This window comes from Panthera uncia, chromosome B4 (genome assembly GCF_023721935.1).
Source record: "Panthera uncia isolate 11264 chromosome B4, Puncia_PCG_1.0, whole genome shotgun sequence".
NCBI lineage: Eukaryota > Metazoa > Chordata > Mammalia > Carnivora > Felidae > Panthera > Panthera uncia.
In genome coordinates, this window is record NC_064809.1 from 116,915,392 (window position 1) to 116,934,106 (window position 18,715).

Genomic DNA, 18,715 nt, shown 5'->3' on the forward strand with positions numbered 1-18,715 from the left:
CTGTAATATGTGATCCACTTTGAAACCAAGCAAAAGATCATGAATCAATACTTCAAGAGGATTTGTAATATTTCACTGTTCAGTAAATTTGATATTTTATTCACTGAACCATGTTTCCTACAATATTGCATTAAAAAGAAATATCATGCTCAATTCTCCATGGAAGGCTGGGAAATATGCCAGGTAGAAAACTCCCTGTTTAGGAGCTTTTCAAAATTTCTTTTTACCAAACATTTGCCTTTGCTGGGAGCAAGGAATCTTGTTCTCCCTGATAAGGGTCTCTTAGAAGAATCTCTAGGGCAGTGAATTTTAAACTTTAAAGAATTATTATTAACTTTCACAGTGGAGTGATGTTTTCCAAAGAAATCATACACAAATTTCTAGATCTATGGAAAATGCAGGGTGGAGGTTCTGGAGAGCCTTTCTTAGTCCGGTTTTCCTGTGATTTAGAGGAGGTTGTGCCCAGGTGATGGCTGCAGAATCCCAGCGTTCATTGGAACACAGTTTGAAGCCACTATATTAGAGCTTGATCTGTAGAGGAATGAGGGCATCTTACCAAGCAGGTCTTCTCCATCCTATCTGACATCATAATGTAAGAATCACAGGAAGAGAAAGAGAACAACATTGGTATACATGTCCTATGATTCTCCTGGAAATTGTAGCAGACAATGATTTCTGGTGACCATGTACAGGCTTCTTTTCCATTAGGTGAGTGGATTTAGTTTTTGAAACACTGTAGGATGCATATGCCAGTCTCTCTAAGGAGTACTCACTTATTCCACAAATTGTGTTGTGAAGCACCAGCTTGTAAATCCACAGTCACCTGTTATTGTGCTGATATTATATCTGTATTGTAATTGACAGTTTTGCTCACTAGTTTGATATTCCAGTAGGCAAACTCATTGAGGTTAGAAGCCATAACTAATAATAACAGTTATTATTATTTTTAAAGCAACTAGAATTTTTGAGCACAGTGCCAGACACTATTCTAAGTACTTAATATATGGTGTCTCATTTAATCGTCACACAACCCAGTTAAGTTGATTCTATTATCAGCATCCCATTTCTCTGATGAGGAAACTGTGGCAAAGAGAGGTGGGGTAATTCATTCAGCAATATTTTTTGAAGACTTCCCACGTGCTATTCTAGGCACTGAGAATATATGGTGATCAAAACCAAGCCCTTGTGTTTATGGTTTACATAGTGAGATGCTTTCTGAATATGTGCAAGCAAATAGTTGCTAATGAGTGGATTGAAAATTATATTTCTTTCTCTTTTTTTTGAGAGAGAGCAGGGGAGGGGTAGATGGAGGGAGGGAGAGAGAGGAAGAGGAGAGAGGGAGAGAGAGAGAGAGGTAGAGAGAGAGAGAGGGAGGGAGAGAGAGAGGTAGAGAGAGAGAGAGAGAGAGAGAGAGAGAGAGAGAGAGAATCTCAAGCAGGTTTCAGGCTCAGCACAGAGTGCAACACAGGGCTTGATCCCACAACCCTGGGATCATGACCTGAGCTGAAATCAAGAGTCGGATGCTCAACTGACTGAGCCACCCAGGTGCCCCAAAAGATTATATTTCTATTAATACTACCACTCTACAGTTGAGGTGACTAAATTTCGGGGAGCCAAGGAACTCTTTCAAGGTCATACATCTAATCCATAGTAGAGCCTGATTTAAACTTGGTTCTGTAAACTCTGATCCCTAGGCTTCAAGTCAGTGTATGTAAAGTGGCCAAAGCAATCGACACTTACTGAATGGGTTCTGTTTTCAGAGGATTCTCAGGGATAGGGATAGAGATTTCATAACATCTGCTTCACTTCTAACCACACTTTTGCTTATACTAAGTCTGTTTCTTTCTATTTGATTCTTTGTTATCTGTGACTTCCTTATATATAATAAAGAACTTAAAAAAATACACACACATGCACACACACATATATGTATATTAGTTTATTTATTTTGAGAGAGACAGAGACTGCACAAGCAGGGAAGGAGAGAGACAGGAGAGAGAGAGAGAGAGAGAGAGAGAGAGAGAGAGAGAGAGAGAATCCCAAACAGGCTAAGCACCACCAGCACGGAGCCAGATGTGGGGCTCCAACTCGCAAAACTGTGAGATCATGATCTGAGCTGAAAGCAAGAGTCAGTCGTTTAACCAACTGAGCTACCCGGCGGCCCTCCTTATAATATTTTTTTTTGACATATGCACTAACTTGGCCCAAGTGCTAGATGAATGAAAGTCGGACTATGATACATACCGGGTAACATAGTGAGATATATCATGCCTGAGTCTGCCTACTCTGTTTTAGCTCCCCTACAAATATCACATCTTGAAGAACAGAAGACTGAAACCACACAGATCGCTCAGATTGTTTGAAGAAAGCACTTTCAGATGTGTTTGAAAGGCTGGCTTCTAGATCTGGATAAAACTCTGTGGGCTGTTGGGGCCTGTTGTTTGAGGGTGAGTGTGGAGATGTGTCTACTCCAAAAAGCCGTGAGTATTACTAAGCACACGGAACACTTAGCTCATCAGCTGCTTGCAGCATGAAACAGTTGGCTGACTTGGCAGTGAACTCTCCTTAGAGGTGTATCTTCAGACCATCGATCTCAATGCATACCTTAAACCTGAAAGTCTGCTGCTTTACTAAGTGCTAAGTAAATTAAATTCCACAAGAGTTAGCGAGCAATTTCATCCCCGGTAGAAGCTGTGGATGGCAGTAAGTTAATACAAACTTCAATTTTCAAACAAGATCTAGTACATTTATATAATATCCTTGGCTATTCCAGGGGGACAAAAAATAATTACCAGGTCTTGTTAAACGTATTTCTGTTTTCCTCCTCCTGCCATCCATTCTTCCCTCTTTCTTTCCTTTTTAAATTCGCCTCTCCCTGCCTCCCTTCTTATTTCCTTATTCTCTCCCTGTATGGTTTCTATTTACTCAACAAATATTTAAGGAGCCCTTACGGCATGGCAGAGCTTATACCATATGCCATCATGCACCCCTAAATCCTGAGATAATATAATTCCTGCCCTCAACGGACTCAAGGTCTAATAGAATTGCAAAGTTACCTGATGGGGGAGGCCTACAGTGCTCTTTCTATGGTATAGGGGGATAGGAATTATCTCGGCTATCTTGAGTGTATTCTATGATTTTCCTCTTTTTTTCCCACCTGGGATTCATCTTAATAGCCCTATTGTAATGTTACTGCCCCTTCAAGTGGCTCAGTGTGTTTTCTACAGACTGTCAGTTTTTGCTGTGTTCTAAATGAGGTTTTAAAGCAAATGCTTGACTTTAGGGGCTTTTTCATTCTAAAAGGAACATCACCCGACTCCCATTGTACTGTGACTACATTTTCTACCCTCTGACACAGAAAGCAGAGAGGGTGGGGGTGCATTAAGAGTCACTAGATGGTCCACTGCTATCATTTGTTTACCTGCTTTGGTCTGCTTTGGTTGAATCTATTTAATGGATATGTTCAATGAAGAAATTAATTTGAGGAAAGTGATTATAAATGAAGAATATTTCCATATATAAAGATGTTAACTGTAAGAATTAATTTGAAGGGACTTTTTGACATTTAGTATAGAACCTTCCTTTTGGTGAGCTTAAAGTCCCAGATTTTATTTTATTTCAATTTTTTTCTTTTTCTTTTTTTTTTTAATTTAAATCCAAGTTAGTTAATGTATAGTATAATAATGATTTAAGGAATAGAATTTAGTGATTCATCCCATACATATATAATATAGTAATGGTTTCAGGAATAGAATTTAGTGATTCATCCCATACATATAACACCCAGTGCTCATCCCAACAAGTGCCCTCCATAATGCCCATCACCCATTTAGCCCATCCTCCGTCGAACACCTGCCCAGCAACCCTCAGTTTGTTCTCTGTATTTAAGAGTCTCTTATGGTTTGTGAAAGTCCCAGATTTTAACAAATTCCACAGCCTGAACCAAATTTCTATACCTTTCAGAATGGATCTGAAAGGAAAAACATCTGCAGAACAAAAATATTTTCCTTCTATAACCTCAAGCAAATGTGAGCGCTCTCTGCTCTTAGAATTTTTATTACTTCAACACATCAACAAAGAAACAATGATTCAGTTAGACCTTTCCTTTTGCACATTCAGAATTACTCTGGAATTGCTTGGTGCTGGTATATCTACCCTCAAGTGGCATCTTTGCTTGAGAACTGTATTTTTCATTATTTAGAGTTTCCTGTAATTTTATTTTGTGATGTTAATATTTAATAATATCATACCCCAAGTGGTATCTTTGTGAACTTTCACGTTTACACAACTTGTTCCTTTTTATAACTTTAACTTTTATTCTTTTAGCACTCTGAATATAATGGAATCTATACACTTTTTTAGTGAAGGGTTTTTTGCTAGTCATTGTGGGTTTTCCTTTGACAACATAAATGCCTGCTCCCTGTACATTGGTTCTAATTACTTCATCAGCAAGGTAAGTATAAATATGTCATGCTTAAGAAAAGGAATTAAATTGATCTCTCTCTCTCTTGAGATCACAACCTAATGTTGCACTTACACACTTCAGTTCTGACTTATTTGTGGACTTTTGTGTAAAAATAAAATTTTCTTAGAAATTCCTGGAGAAACATACATAATAGTGTTATGCATCATAGTCCATTCCCTGAGAATTTCCTTTCTCAGCACCTAAGAAGAGCTTGAATACCAAAAGTTGATCTGCTGATGTGTGAAGGGAGGCTTTGATTTGCTTGCTATAACACAATTTTTGTCGATAAACCCAACATTTCTTAAAAGTTTAGTTTCTGATGACTTTTATTCTATAGTTCACACACAAATGCAAAAAAACCCGTATTTTTTACCTTAATAGGGGAGGAACGCTATAAATACAGAGTGAATTTGTAGAAACCGCTTTTTGGACAACTGATAAAATGGTTGCTGATCACTTCATCACTGCTTGCAGCTACCAGTCAATAGAGAAGAGAAAAAATCCCCCATCTACTTTGACCAGGGGGAAGAAGTAGGAATTTCTTGCAGCATCAAGAGGAAAATAGAACCTAATAGAGTTATCACTTAGTTTCCTAATAAGAGCCATTTTTCATTTCTCGTTTTCCCTACTTTTATCAGGGCATTTTTTTCTAATGCCTCTCCTCTCCTTGCCCATTTTTGCTTTTAATATCTCTAAGGGATACCAAATAAGTCATTTATTTTTGCATTCATTAAAAATAAGTTTATGCTGGAGTACCTGGGTGGATCAGTTGGTTAAGTGTCCCACTCTTGATTTCAGCTCAAGTCATGATCTCAACAGTTCGTGAGTTCGAGCCCCATGTAGGGGGGTGCAGAGCCTGCTTGGGATTCTCTCTCTCCCCCTTCCCCCCCCCCCCCTGCCCCTTCCCTGCTTATGCTCTCTCTCTCAAAATGAGTAAATAAACTTAAAATAATGACTTTAATAGGGGCGTCTGGCTGTGCTGACAGCTCAGAGCCTGGAGCCTGCTTCGGATTCTGTGTGTGTGTCTTTCTCTCTGCCTCTCTCTCTCAAAAATAAATAAAAAACATTAAAAAAATTTCTTTTTAATGACTTTAATAAAAAAATAAGTTTATGTTGGCCTTCTTGTTCAGTTCCTACTTGGGCTGCAAGTAAGTAACAGGTATGGAAACAATTGAGTAGTTGGGCATGGTGGGCCCCAGATATAGATGTTACCACATATTTCTGGACTCTCCCTATTTCCCCCATTTTTTCCTCAGGACAGGAGAAAAGTGGACAGCAGTGCTTTAATTAAAGCACGGAACCACCACTGCAGTGTTGATGTGGCATGCAGCCCCCAACTTCACAAAAAGGCTTAACATAATTTCAGGATTAACTGCACCAATAATCCTTCCAGGTTGCTATTTTTCACACATTACCAAAGAATAACCTTCTAGTGTTTAAAAGAAGTGTCATTTATTATTATTATTATTATTTATTTTTAAGAGAAAGAGAGAGAGAGCACACACATGTGATGTGCAAGTGGGGGAGGAGCAAGAGACAGAGAGAGAGAGAGAGAGAGAGAGAGAGAGAGAATCCCAAGTGGGCTCTGTATTGATAGTGCAAAGCCCAACACAGGGTTCAAACTCACGGGAAATGTGAGGTCCTGATCTGATCTGTAATCAAGAGTTTGATGCCTGATTGACTGAGGCACCCAGGAGCTCCAAGTAGTATTTTTAATTGTTATTTATTTCTATGCTCAATAAGGTAGATAAAATGGGTTTTGGAATATAATTTCTTTTTCCTCATTGGACTTTTTCTTTCCCTTTCTATTCCCTTCTATACAAAAAAGCTATATCTACTTTTAACATGCATACTTATTCCAAGTGTTTTTTAGCATATTTGACTTTGGGAAAACCAAGTAGCTTCTCCCAAGCCACCCTCTGTCCTTCCTTTGTATTTTGTTCCCTATCGGCCAATTTTACCTTGTTCTTATACACGACCAACCTGATGATGCATTGCCTTAGAAACACAGATACAGAATTGGTATAGTTTTATTTTGAGGTCACGCAATCCTGCTAAATCTTAAGAATGTCTGGTGGTGTCAGAAGAAAATTTCTTTTTATAAGAGGCTTTCAGCACTATTAGAAGGGAATTCAGAATCAAAGCTGGTTCCTTTTGTTTCTTAATCAATTCACTAAATAGCTTCCATCATATAGGAAAATTATTCTCCTTACCCCTAAACTGAGATAGTATTTTAAAACAGATTATCAAATCATAGTGCAGACTAATTTCCATAGTTAAATGAGTAGGAAGGCAAAGTACATTATTTGCTAATGTAAATGCTGAGCCTATTGCAAAAAATTTAATATTCAAAGTCCAAGCAGAACAAGGAGACACAAAAGTTATTGCTTAAAAATTTTCCAAACCAAAGTGACCTATAACACACAAAATATGGTTCCATTATGTGCAAGTGACACTTTCTTTGTTAAGAATAATGAACTACAGCAGAATGGCATAATGTAGAACTCCACAGCTGATAAGCTTTCTGCATAAGAACAGAGAGAGTACGTTTCTTAAACAGTTCTGCATCCAATGTTTGCCTTGAGGAGGCACTTAATGGTTATTACTGTTAATAGTAACAATATGAAGCTAATTGGTTTATAATGAAGCAGCAGAAAATACTGATGGTGAGACTGGAGTATATAAAGGGAAAAATAAAAATCTACATTCAAGCTACATAAAAACGATGCTTAAAATATAACTTAATCTTGATATTTTATTCATAATGGCAAATTTGTTCATTGTAATGAACATTCCCTAAGTGACCCACCAACTCCACCTCTAAGCTTGATACTGTCAAATTTTTATACCCAGTTCTGACTTCTCTCCTAAGCACTAGACTCAAATATCCAGCTGCCCACTTGACAACTGCACTAACAGAGCTAATTAACATCTCAAACTTAATATGCCTCAGTCCAAACCCCTGATTTTTCCTTCTGCCCCTCCTCCTCTTTTCCATTATCGGCACCACCATTTATTTGGTTGCTTAAGCTCACAACCTAGGAATTGGCCTTATTTTTTTCCTTTCTCCTAACATGCCTCACCAAGTTCTATAGCTTTATATTTAAAATATATCTTAAATCCAAGCACATCTTTCAGGCCACTGTAATCTCTCAAATAGATTGTTCTACTCTTGTCCTTCTACTGTCCGTTTTTCATTCAGTCAACCAGTGACCTTTAGAAAATGTAAATCACATCATGTCACTTCCCCGCTTAAATTCTTCCAATGCTTTCCTACCTTGACTTACAGTAAAACTAAAACTCTTTACCCTGGTCTACAAGGCCATTATCTAATTCATGCTTTTTTGTTAGATCTCATCTCTTATCACTCTCTCCCTTACTTTACTCCCAAGTTTTCTTATGTTTCTTTGAAAATGCAATTCCATTCTCGCCTCAGGTTATTCAAACTTGCCATTGCTCCTCCATGGATTTGCAGCTCCTTAAAGTTTTGGTTTCCTCTTATTTCAGTGATTGTTCCCTCCTCAGAGATGGCTTCCCTTGACTGTCCCTACATGGCCACCTCCTACGTTTCAGGCTCCAAAGCTGTCTCCAACCTTCCCTTGCTTTAATTCATAGTACTCATCCCAACCTAAATCTGTAATATATGTTTAATATTTTTTCCTCATTGTATTTCTTCCCTCCCAAGACTGTAAGCTTTATGAGGTCAGGACTATTGTCCTGTTCACTACTTCATCCTCAATGCATACAACAGTGTTTGACATACAATAGAAAGTGCATATTTGTTGAATAAACTAATAATTAAATGATTTCTCTGTGCAAGAACTTTCTATGATTCTCCATAACCTAAAAAAGTAAAGTTTAAACTTCTTAGTCTTCCTTGGCCAAGGCCTTCCTTAACCAAAGTCCCTCATCATCTTACTTTATGTTCCTTTTCCAGCCATAACTTCTTTCTGGGCATTAGTCACCCTGTACCACCAGGTCCCAATACTTTATGGGCTCTAGCGATGCTGTCTTTGCCTGGTTTCCTGCCTTCCTTCTCTATGTGCCAAATTACAGCTCATAAGTCATGCCCAGCTCTTACATCATCTCCTCAGATACTTTGCACTGAACTCATTTGTCCCATCAAAATTGGTTATTATGTTTATTATAATAAATGTCACATTCCCAGGACATTCGTTGAAACAACCAGCAGTAATTGTTTAACATTGCAGCTGCCAGAAGTAGGGATACAAGTTTGGGCTAAATAGAGGATTACCAAAAATTTTATGAAAAAACTGGAGAATAAGACATCCATAGGGAATTTTGGAAAGCTCCAACATGTTCCTGATATAGAGGTCCATGCAAATGTGCAGAGCTGTGAACATGCCTAGGACAGATCTGAGAAGGCCATAATATATTCCCTCTGGCTAACCTGAAGGCTCTGTGCAAGCAGGATGTGGAAGTTAAGGCAGAGTTGTAAACTGCCTGCTAGAGCATTGAAGTCATAGCCCAATACACACCTACAGTCGCTTGGCAGTGGCTGTGAGACTTATTTGTTCAAGGCATTTAAGGAAATATCTGTCTAATCGTTAGTTGGCCACTCAGCTATCTGAGCACAGATATCTGCAGCTAAACTGACATAAAATACAGATTTTCAAGAATTAATCTGGAAAAGTCACTAAATAAAGAGCAGCAACAACAACACAGATCAACAAACCCTAAGGAGTAATCTTCTATGGTGTTACATTACATTATTTAAAATGTGTAGAGTTTAACAAAAAGTTACAGGACATGTGAATAAAGAGCAAAATGTAGCCTATACATGGAGGTGGGGACAGGGGGGAGCTGTCCCTGGATGTTGAACTTAATAGGCAAAGATTTTAAAAGAATTTTTTTAATGTTTATTTATTTTGCAGAGAGAACATGAGTGGGGGAGAGGCACATAAAGAGAGAGAGAGAGAGAGAGAGAGAGAGAAAGAGAGAGAGAACCCAAAGCAGGCTCCAGGCTCTGCACTGTCAGCACAGAACCCAATGCAGGGCTCAAACTCACAAAACTGGGTGATCATGACCTAAGCCAAAGTCAAACGCTCAAGTGACTGAGCCACCCAGGTACCCCAATAGACAAAGACTTTAAACCACCTATTATAAATATATTCAAATACTTAAAGGAAACCAAGTCTAAAACATTGAAGGAAAATATGAAAATATAGTCTCACCAAATATAGAATATCCATAAAGAGAACCTATATATAAAAAGAACAAACTAGAAAATTTGGAGTTTATCACTACAATAACTGAAATGAAAATATCACTGGAAGCATGAATAACAAAAGAAAGAAAAAGCAAACTTGCAAACAGGTCAATTTAGATTAATGAGTTTGAGAAACAGAAGGTAAAAAGAATGAAGAAAAATAAACAGAATGTCAGAAACATGTGGAATGTTATCACAGTACCAACATATGTACAATGAAGTCTCAGAAGAAAGGGGAAAGAGCAAAGAGCATAGAGAATGTCTGAAAAAATAATGGCTGGAAACTTCCTAAATTTCATGCAAAGATTAATATGCACATCCAAGAACCTCAATAAATCCAAGTAGGACAAAGTCAAAAGGATCTACACCTTGACACACCATAGTCAAACAGTCTAAAGCCAAAGCCAAAAAACAAACAAAATCTTGAAAATAGCAAGAGATAAGTGATTCACCAAGTTTAAGGGATCCTAAATAAGATTATTAGCTGACTCTCATAAAAAAAATTGCCATAGTGTCTCAAAGGCAATGGAATGAGCTATTTAAAATGCTGAAGGGAAAACACTGTCAATGAAAAATTTTATACCTAGCAAAGCTATTTTTCAAAAAAACAAAGGAGAAATACAAAATTCTCAGATAAACTGAGAGAAGTCATTACTGATAGACATGCCCTATGGCAAATAGTAAAGGGAGACCTTTTGGATAAAATAAAAGGACACTAGATGGTAACTTAACTGCATATGAAGAAATACTGCCAGTAAAAGGTATTTTATTTTATAAAAATAAAAGATAGTCTAAATGTATTTTTTGCTTGTAACTATTTTCTTCTTCTATCTAATTTAAAAGACAACTGCATAAAAGAATAATTATAAAGCTGTATTGATGGACTTATAATTATGAACATGTAAGTTATATGACAATAACACAAAGGGGGAGGACAGGAATTGGTGCAATATTTTATATATCATTGAAAGTAAGTTGGTATTTATCTAAACTAGATCGCTCTAAGTTAAGATGTTAATTGTAATCCCTAGGGTATAAATTTTAAAATATTGCAAAAGAGAAACAAAATGGTATGTTAGAAAATACCTATTTAACACACACAAAAGATCAAGGAACAGAGGAACAAAAAGATATAAGACATAAAACATAAAACATAGAGAAAGCAAATAGGAAAATGACATATATAAATCCAATCTTACCAGAAATTACAGTAAATGTGAAGCTTAACACTCCAAACAAAAGGCAGAATGTGGGATAATAGATTCAAAAAACAATTCAACTATATGCTGCCTCTAAGAGATACACTTTAGATTGAAAGATACAATTAAATTGAAAGTAAAAGAATGGAAACAGATATACCATGGAAGCATTAACCAAAAGTGACCTAGAATGGCTATTCTTCTATCAGACAAAACAGATGTTTGGACAAAATTGCTACTAGAGACAAAGGGGGAAATTTTATAATGACACAAGGGTCAATCCATTAGGAAGACATAATAATTATAAATATGCATGTACTTAACAGACCCCTAAAATACACAAAGCAAAAAATGGCAGAATTGAAGGGAAAAATAAATAACTCAACACTAATAGTTGGAAACTTCAGTATCCTACTTTCAAGAATGAAAAGAATAAATACGCAAGATCAACAAGGAAGTAGAAGACTTGAACAAAACAAAACAACTAGGTGTAACAACATCTATATAACATTCCACTTAACAATAGTAGAATATATAGTCTTCCCAAGTGCAAATGGGACATTATTCATGATAGACATATGTTAGGTCATAAAACAAGTCTTAAGAAGTTTAAAAAGATTGAAATCATTCCAAGTAAATTCTCTGACCATATGGAATAAAATTAGAAATTAACAACAGAAGGATTTTTGGGAAATTTGAAAATATAGGTACATTAAATAGTACACTCATAACCAATGGATCAAAGAAAAAATCACAAGGGAAATTAGAAATATTTTGAGATAGTGAAAAGGAAGATATATCATACCAAAGGTTATGGGATACAGCTCAAATAATTATTAGACAGAAATTCATAGCTATAAATGCCTATATTAACATGAAGAAAGATATCAAATCAATAACTTAAACTTCTCCCTTAACATACTAGAAACAGAGGAGCAAACTAAACCCAAAGCAAGAAGAATAAAAGAAAGAAAAACACACTAAATAGAAATAAATAATACAGACAATACTATCATAGAATCAACAAAATTAAAAGTTCATTTTTTGAAAAGATCAAGAAAATTGACAAATATTTATCTCAGATGAGTAAGGGAAAAATAGAGAAGACTGAAATTACCAAATTAGAAATGAAGGAGAGGATACTGACCTTTCAGAAATAAAAACCATTGTAAGTGAAATCTATGAACAATTGCATGCCAACAGATTAGACAATCTAGATAAAATGGACACATTTTTAGTGAGGCACAAACTATTGAAATGGACTGAAAAAAAATAGAAAATTTGAATATAACAAGCATAGAGATTAGGTGAGTAATAAAAATACTTCCCACAAAGAAAAGCCCAGGTCAAAATGGCTTCACTGGTGAAATTCTAACAAATGCTTAAAAAAGAACTAACACCAATCCTCATAAGCTCTTCCAAAAAGTAGAAGAGGAGAGAATGTTTTCATAGTAATTCTATGAGACCAATACTACCCTGTTACCAAAATGAGAAAAAGGCATTACAAGAACACTATGGACCGATAATCTCTTTTGAACACAGATATAAAAATTCTCAAGAAAACACAAGAAAACTGAATCCAGCAATGTATTAAGAGGATTATACACCATGAGCAAGTAGAATGTATTCCAGGAATGTAAGATTGTTCAACATACAAACTTCAACCAATGGAATATTATTATATTATGCTAATAGATTAAAGGAAAAAATGATGTGATTCTCTCATTAGATGCAGAAAATCATTTGACTAAGTCCAACACTCCTTCATAGTGAAATAATTTGACAGACTAGAACAAAAAGGGAATTTCCTCAACCTGACAAAGTCCAGCCATATACAAAAACAGTGCAGCTAAAATCATTCTTATTGGTGAAAAATTGCATGCTTTTCCTCTAAGATCAAAAACAAGGCAAGGGTGTATGCTCTTGTCACTTCTATTCAACATTGTACTAGAGGTTTCTAGTCAGGGTAATTAGGCAAGAAAAAGAAATAAAGAAATAAAATGCATCAATATTGACAAGGAAGAAGTAAACTGATCACTGTGCAAATTATATGATCATATGATTATATGATTATATAGAAAATCCTAAGGAATACACACACACACACACACACACATACATTATTAGAGCTAACCAGCAAGTTCAGCAAGGTTGCCTGATATAAGATGAATATACAGATATTAGTTATATTTCCATATATTGTCAATTGTTCACTCAGAAATGAAATTAAGAAATAATTCTTTAACAATAGCATCAAGAAGAACAAAATAATTAGGAATAAATTTTTAAAACAAATGAAAGATTTATACACTAAAAACTATAAAATATCATCAAAAGAAATCAAGTAAGGCCTAAATAAATAGCAATGTATCAAAAGACAATGTTGTTAAGAGGGCAATATTCCAAAATTTGTCAATAAATTTAGTGTAATCCCTATCAAAATTTCAGCTGCCTTTATTTGTAGAGATTGATTAGCTGATCCTAAATTTCACATAGAAATACAAAGAAATGAAAAATTTAGAGTTAAAAAAATTTTTTTAATGTTTATTTATTTTTGAGAGACAGAGCACAAGTGGGGGAGGGGCAGAGAGAGAGAGGGAGAGACACAGAACCCAACATGGGGCTTGAATCCACAAACTATGAGATCATGATCTGAGCTTAAGTCGGACCCTTAACCAACTGAGCCACCCAGGTGCCCCAAAATTCAAAGAGTTTAAAAAAAACCTTGAATAAGAAGAACAAAATTGGAGAATTCATATTTCCCAATTTTAAAACTTATGACAAAGCTACTGTAATCAAGACAATGTGGAACTGGCAGAGGATAGAAATATAGAACAATGGAATAGAATAAAGAGCCCAGAAGTAAACTCTTAATGGTCAATTAATTTTTGCAAGGGAGCTGAGACAACCCAATGAAGGGGAAAAGGGTAAACAAATGATTGGGGACAACTGGATATCTACATTCAAAAGAATAAAGTTGGATCCCTATCTCACATGATACACAAAAATTAATTCAAAAAAATCATAAGCCTAAATGAAGGATCTGACACTATAACATTCTGAAGAAACACACAGAGGGGCGCCTGAGTGGCTCAGTCGGTTAAATATCCGACTTTGGCTCAGGTCATGATCTCACAGTTTGTGAGTTCGAGTCTCCTGTCAGGCTCTCGGCTGAGAGCTCTGAGCCTGGAGCCTGCTTTAGATTCTGTGTCCCTCTCTTGCTCTGCCCCTCCTCCACTCTTGCTTTGTCTCAGTCTCTGTCCCTCTTTCTCTCTCAAGAATAAATAAACAATAAAAAAAAAAAGAAAAACACAGAAATAAGTCCTTATGACCTCGAATTAGGCAATGTCTTCTTAGATATGATGGCAAAAGCATGAATGACAAAAGAAAAAATAAATTAATTAGACTTCATTAAAATTTAAAACTTTTATACTTCAAAGGACATCATTAAGAATGTAAACAGACAATCCATGGAAATGGAAAAAATATTTTCAAATCATAAATCTGATAAGAGACTTCTATCTACAATATAGAATATATTGTTATAAGTCAATAATAATAAAAAGACAATGACCCAATTAAAAAATGGCTAGAGTATTTGAATAGACATTTCTCCAAAAGAGATAAACAAATGGCCAATAAAGACATGAAAAGTTGCTCAATCTGACTAGTCATTAGGGAAATGGAAATCAAAACCATAATGAAATACCCCTTTGCATCTATTAAGATGACTAAAATTAAAAAAAAAAGATAATAACAAGTGTAGGCAAAGATATGGAGAAATTTAACCCTCATACATTGCTGATAGGATTGTGAAATGGTGCAGCCTCTTTGGAAAATAGTTTGGCAGCACCTCAACAGATTAAACTTAGATTCACCATATGACCCAGCAATTTCACTCTTAGGTATATACCCAAGAGAATGGAAAACATGCCTCTATATAAATCTGTACATGAAGATTTCTGGCAGCATTATTCATCATAGCTGAAAAGTGGAAAACAGCCCAAATGCCCATGAACTGATGAATGGATAAATAAAATATGGTATAGCTATACAATGGAATAAAAATTTGTCAGTAAAGGGCATAAAGTATACATATGCTACAACTTGGATGAACATGGAAAACATTATGCTAAGTGAAAGAAAACAGTCAGAAAGACTACATATTGTATGATTCTATTTATGAGAAATGCCCAGTATATGGGATGGAAAGAGGAATAGAGAGTGACTGTTAATGGGTACAAGGTTCTTTTTAGGGATGGTGAAAATGTTCTCCAATTAGATAGTGGCAATGGCTGCACAATTCTGTGAATATACTAAAACCTACTCGATTGTAACCCTTAAAAGATTAAATTTAATGGTGTGTGAAGTATATCTTAATAAATAAAGCTATTATGAAAAATGATGTGGTGTAAATTTGGGTGCTTGTAGTTTTCTCTTCTTTTTCTTTTTTTCTTTTTTACCAGTGGGACAATTCAGAAGCTACCATGCTGGCACCTTTGGCAGAAAATGATGGTGACAGCAAATGACATTTCAGGAATGGCTTTTAAGACACCGGGAGCAATAGCCCGAGGATAATCAGAGTTGTTAGGCTACTCTCCTACCCTGGGAAGTGAAACCAACCTGATTCTGTCCATCATGGATACTGGTGACTTGAGTTGTTGATAAATGCTCTGTAAAGTTTAACATCCCCTGTTATACTTTAAATATAGAGACTAATCAACAATATCTTTCAAACTCAGTCTATTTTGAATATAACAAAAGCAGAACTTTAAAATTAGAGGAACTTGAGATCCTCTGGTCACTGGCCAAAGGGGAAAATTCATTTTTTATGATCTGGGAATTTATTTAGTATTACAAGAAAATAACTTATTTATATGAGAATAAAGGGAAGACCAAATAACCAAATTTGAGGTTCTGGGTTACAAAGCAGCAAGTTAATAGAGACTCCATTTTCCTTTTTTTCTACTGGATTATATTTGGGGATAACATGTCTTCATCACATAGTGGCTCTGTATAATTCAGAGATAGATAGGTTAAGTCTTTAAAATTTGAGATAGAACACCCTATATTACTGTTTTAAAATTTATACTGATATCTTGCTACAACCTTTTTTTTTTTTTTTTTTTGTCTCTGGGGAATAAAGGAGAACCCAAACTCAGCTTATTATGTTGTCAAATATTTCCCAGACACTTTTGTATGTGATGGGAATGGAAAACCACTCATAGCTGCTTTCTCAATTAATGTTGCCCTTTATCACTGCATCTATCCCCTCCAGCTTCACCTCTGTTTTCGGATTTGTTTTTCAACATTCTAAACCAAAATTCCATTTCTTTGAGGAAAGTGTATGTTGGCACTTTTCCCAGATAGAAATTGATGACCCCAATTGTACTTTCTCAAAGGCTCTGTGGATTACTGGGAAGGGACATACCTGTGCATCTAATCTTAACAAGCTCTAAATCTATATTGTGTTGTTCAGCGGCTGCTGGACAGAGTACAGTGCAATAGAGGCATAAATGCACCAACCTCAGCCTTCCTTGCTTTCACTGGTGACAACCCCCTCCCATCTCTCTCTGATTTCTCCCCATTGTCATGTCCTTCCTCTCTAGCCTCCAGACCTCACCAGGGGACCATGGGGAATTGCAGATTAGCACAGCGTGCTCCTCTCAGTCTTGTGTGCAGTTTCTCTTTGCAATTTCCCTACTGTGGTAGGCAGCACTCATCAATCAGCCCTGCAGCTCTACCATCGAGAATTCACTATAAGGAGCAAGATTTTAGTTATAGCTGCTTGTATAAGAAGAGATGTTTTCTCTCATGAGTTGTTTGATATGCAGTACAGTCATTCCTCTGTTCTGAAAAATCTCACCTGAATAGGATGGTGTAATTCCAGAATGTTCAGACTGTAATACCTTTAGTTTTGTCTTCCCAAAACAAATTTTATATTTGCGAAAGTGACCAAGCTTGATGAGTGGAAAGGCTTATCTGTGTGGAACTGTTGCTATAGAAAAAGAGCCATATAATCTTCCCTGTTCTATACCTAGTGAATCTTCCAAAGGGTTAGGAAAACAGTATCTTATCTGTCTTTGTCTTTCTGATAATATCAACATGTCAAATGGAAGTTGTCCTGTGGTTTCTTTAGATAAGCATATCCCAAACTAGTGGTTATTGAATATTTGTTCCTGGGTGATGTTAATATGTATTCCTGGAAACAAGAAAGGTTTCCATGGTCAAATACATTTGTGAAATTTGAGTTAAATAAAAATAAATTGGTTTCCTCCCTGCAGAGCTTCACAGAATCTTTAATAATACAAAGTGTTTTTGTGAACTTCTCAGATGCAGCTACGGTAAACAGTCTTCATTCTGGAATGAATGTTTATATTTCAAAAAGTTAGTGTTCTGTGAAAGAGTTTGCAAATGAGGTTTTAGATTCATACTCTTTAATCTAATGTAATAGTTAATGGAGAAGATTTTGAACAAACAGGACTGGATTCTAGTTGTGGGCCCTCTACCAATTAACTTCATTTGTAAAATGAAGACAAGAATACTTGCTACAAATTGTGTGGTGAAAATTAAATATTACTTGTAGACTAGCTAATGAAATCCTTGCACCTAGTAGGCTTTCAAACAATTGTAGCTATTATTCTGCATACAAAAACCTAGTTGTGTCAACAGTCTTTCCAACAAGAAGCATTTCTTTAATTTATAATAATCACTTATTGGAATTTCTTTTTTTTAACTTGTTTTATTTTTTATTTTTTTAAAATTTACATCCAAATTAGTTAGCATATAGTGCAACAATGATTTCAGGAGTAGATTCCTTAGTGCCCCTTACCCATTTAGCCCATCCCCCCTCCCACACCCCCTCCAGTAACCCTCAGTTTGTTCTCCATATTTATGAGTCTTTTCTGTTTTGTCCCCCTCCCTGTTTTTATATTATTTTTGTTTCCCTTCCCTTATGTTCATCTGTTTTGTCTCTTAAAGTCCTCATATGAGTGAAGTCATATGATTTTTGTCTTTCTCTGACTAATTTCACTTAGCATAATACCCTCCAGTTCCATCCATGTAGTTCCAAATGGCAAGATTTCATTCTTTTTGATTGCCGAGTAATACTCCATATATATATGACATCTTTTTTATCCATTCATCCATCGATGGACATTTGGGCTCTTTCCATACTTTGTCTATTGTTGATAGCTCTGCTATAAACATGGGGGTGCATGTGTCCCTTCAAAAGGGATACAGCACACCTGTATCCCTTGGATAAATGCCTAGTAGTGCAATTGCTGGGTCATAGGGTAGTTCTATGTTTAGTTTTTTGAGGAACCTCCATACTGTTTTCCAGAGTGGCTGCACCAGCTTGCATTCCCATAATAGAAATTTCTAAAATGCCTTCTGCATGACCCAAGTTGGATGGAATTATATCCAATGTTCAGTCCGATTTTAGTGGTTAGCACAATTTACAGTATTCTATTTGTTGAGGAATGGGAAGAAAAAGAGCATCTACTGAAAGTTTATTTAATATTCACATCAGTCTTAGGGGGTAGAAATTATCCAGCTCCAGAGTGGTGAGTAAGCTTAAGCAAATTGCCCAAGCTCATGGAAGGCATATTAAGTGGCAGAGTTAGGATTCAATCTCAGATCCCTGCCTGCAAAATCAGTGTTCTCTCCATCTGCCATGCTATATCGCCTTCTTTAAATGTTGATAATTCATTCTTACATGTACATGGCAGCTCTTTGTTAACTAAGACCATTCTATTCCTCATTCATTTCAGATAAATGACTCCTTTCCTTGATCTCAATATAGTGGTACCAATTCGATCT

The 18,715-nt window shown here is 36.0% G+C and overlaps 1 long non-coding RNA gene across 1 annotated transcript in view; it reads left to right on the forward strand.

Moving 5' to 3' along the window:
* Positions 1-219: 219 nt before the first annotated feature.
* LOC125919460 (uncharacterized) overlaps positions 220-18,715 on the forward strand; it is a 42,076-nt gene continuing 23,580 nt past the window's right edge. Inside the window, exons 1-2 of the long non-coding RNA XR_007456793.1 lie at positions 220-708; positions 2,296-2,447. This is a non-coding gene — a long non-coding RNA (uncharacterized LOC125919460). The remainder of the gene's footprint in view (positions 709-2,295; positions 2,448-18,715) is intronic.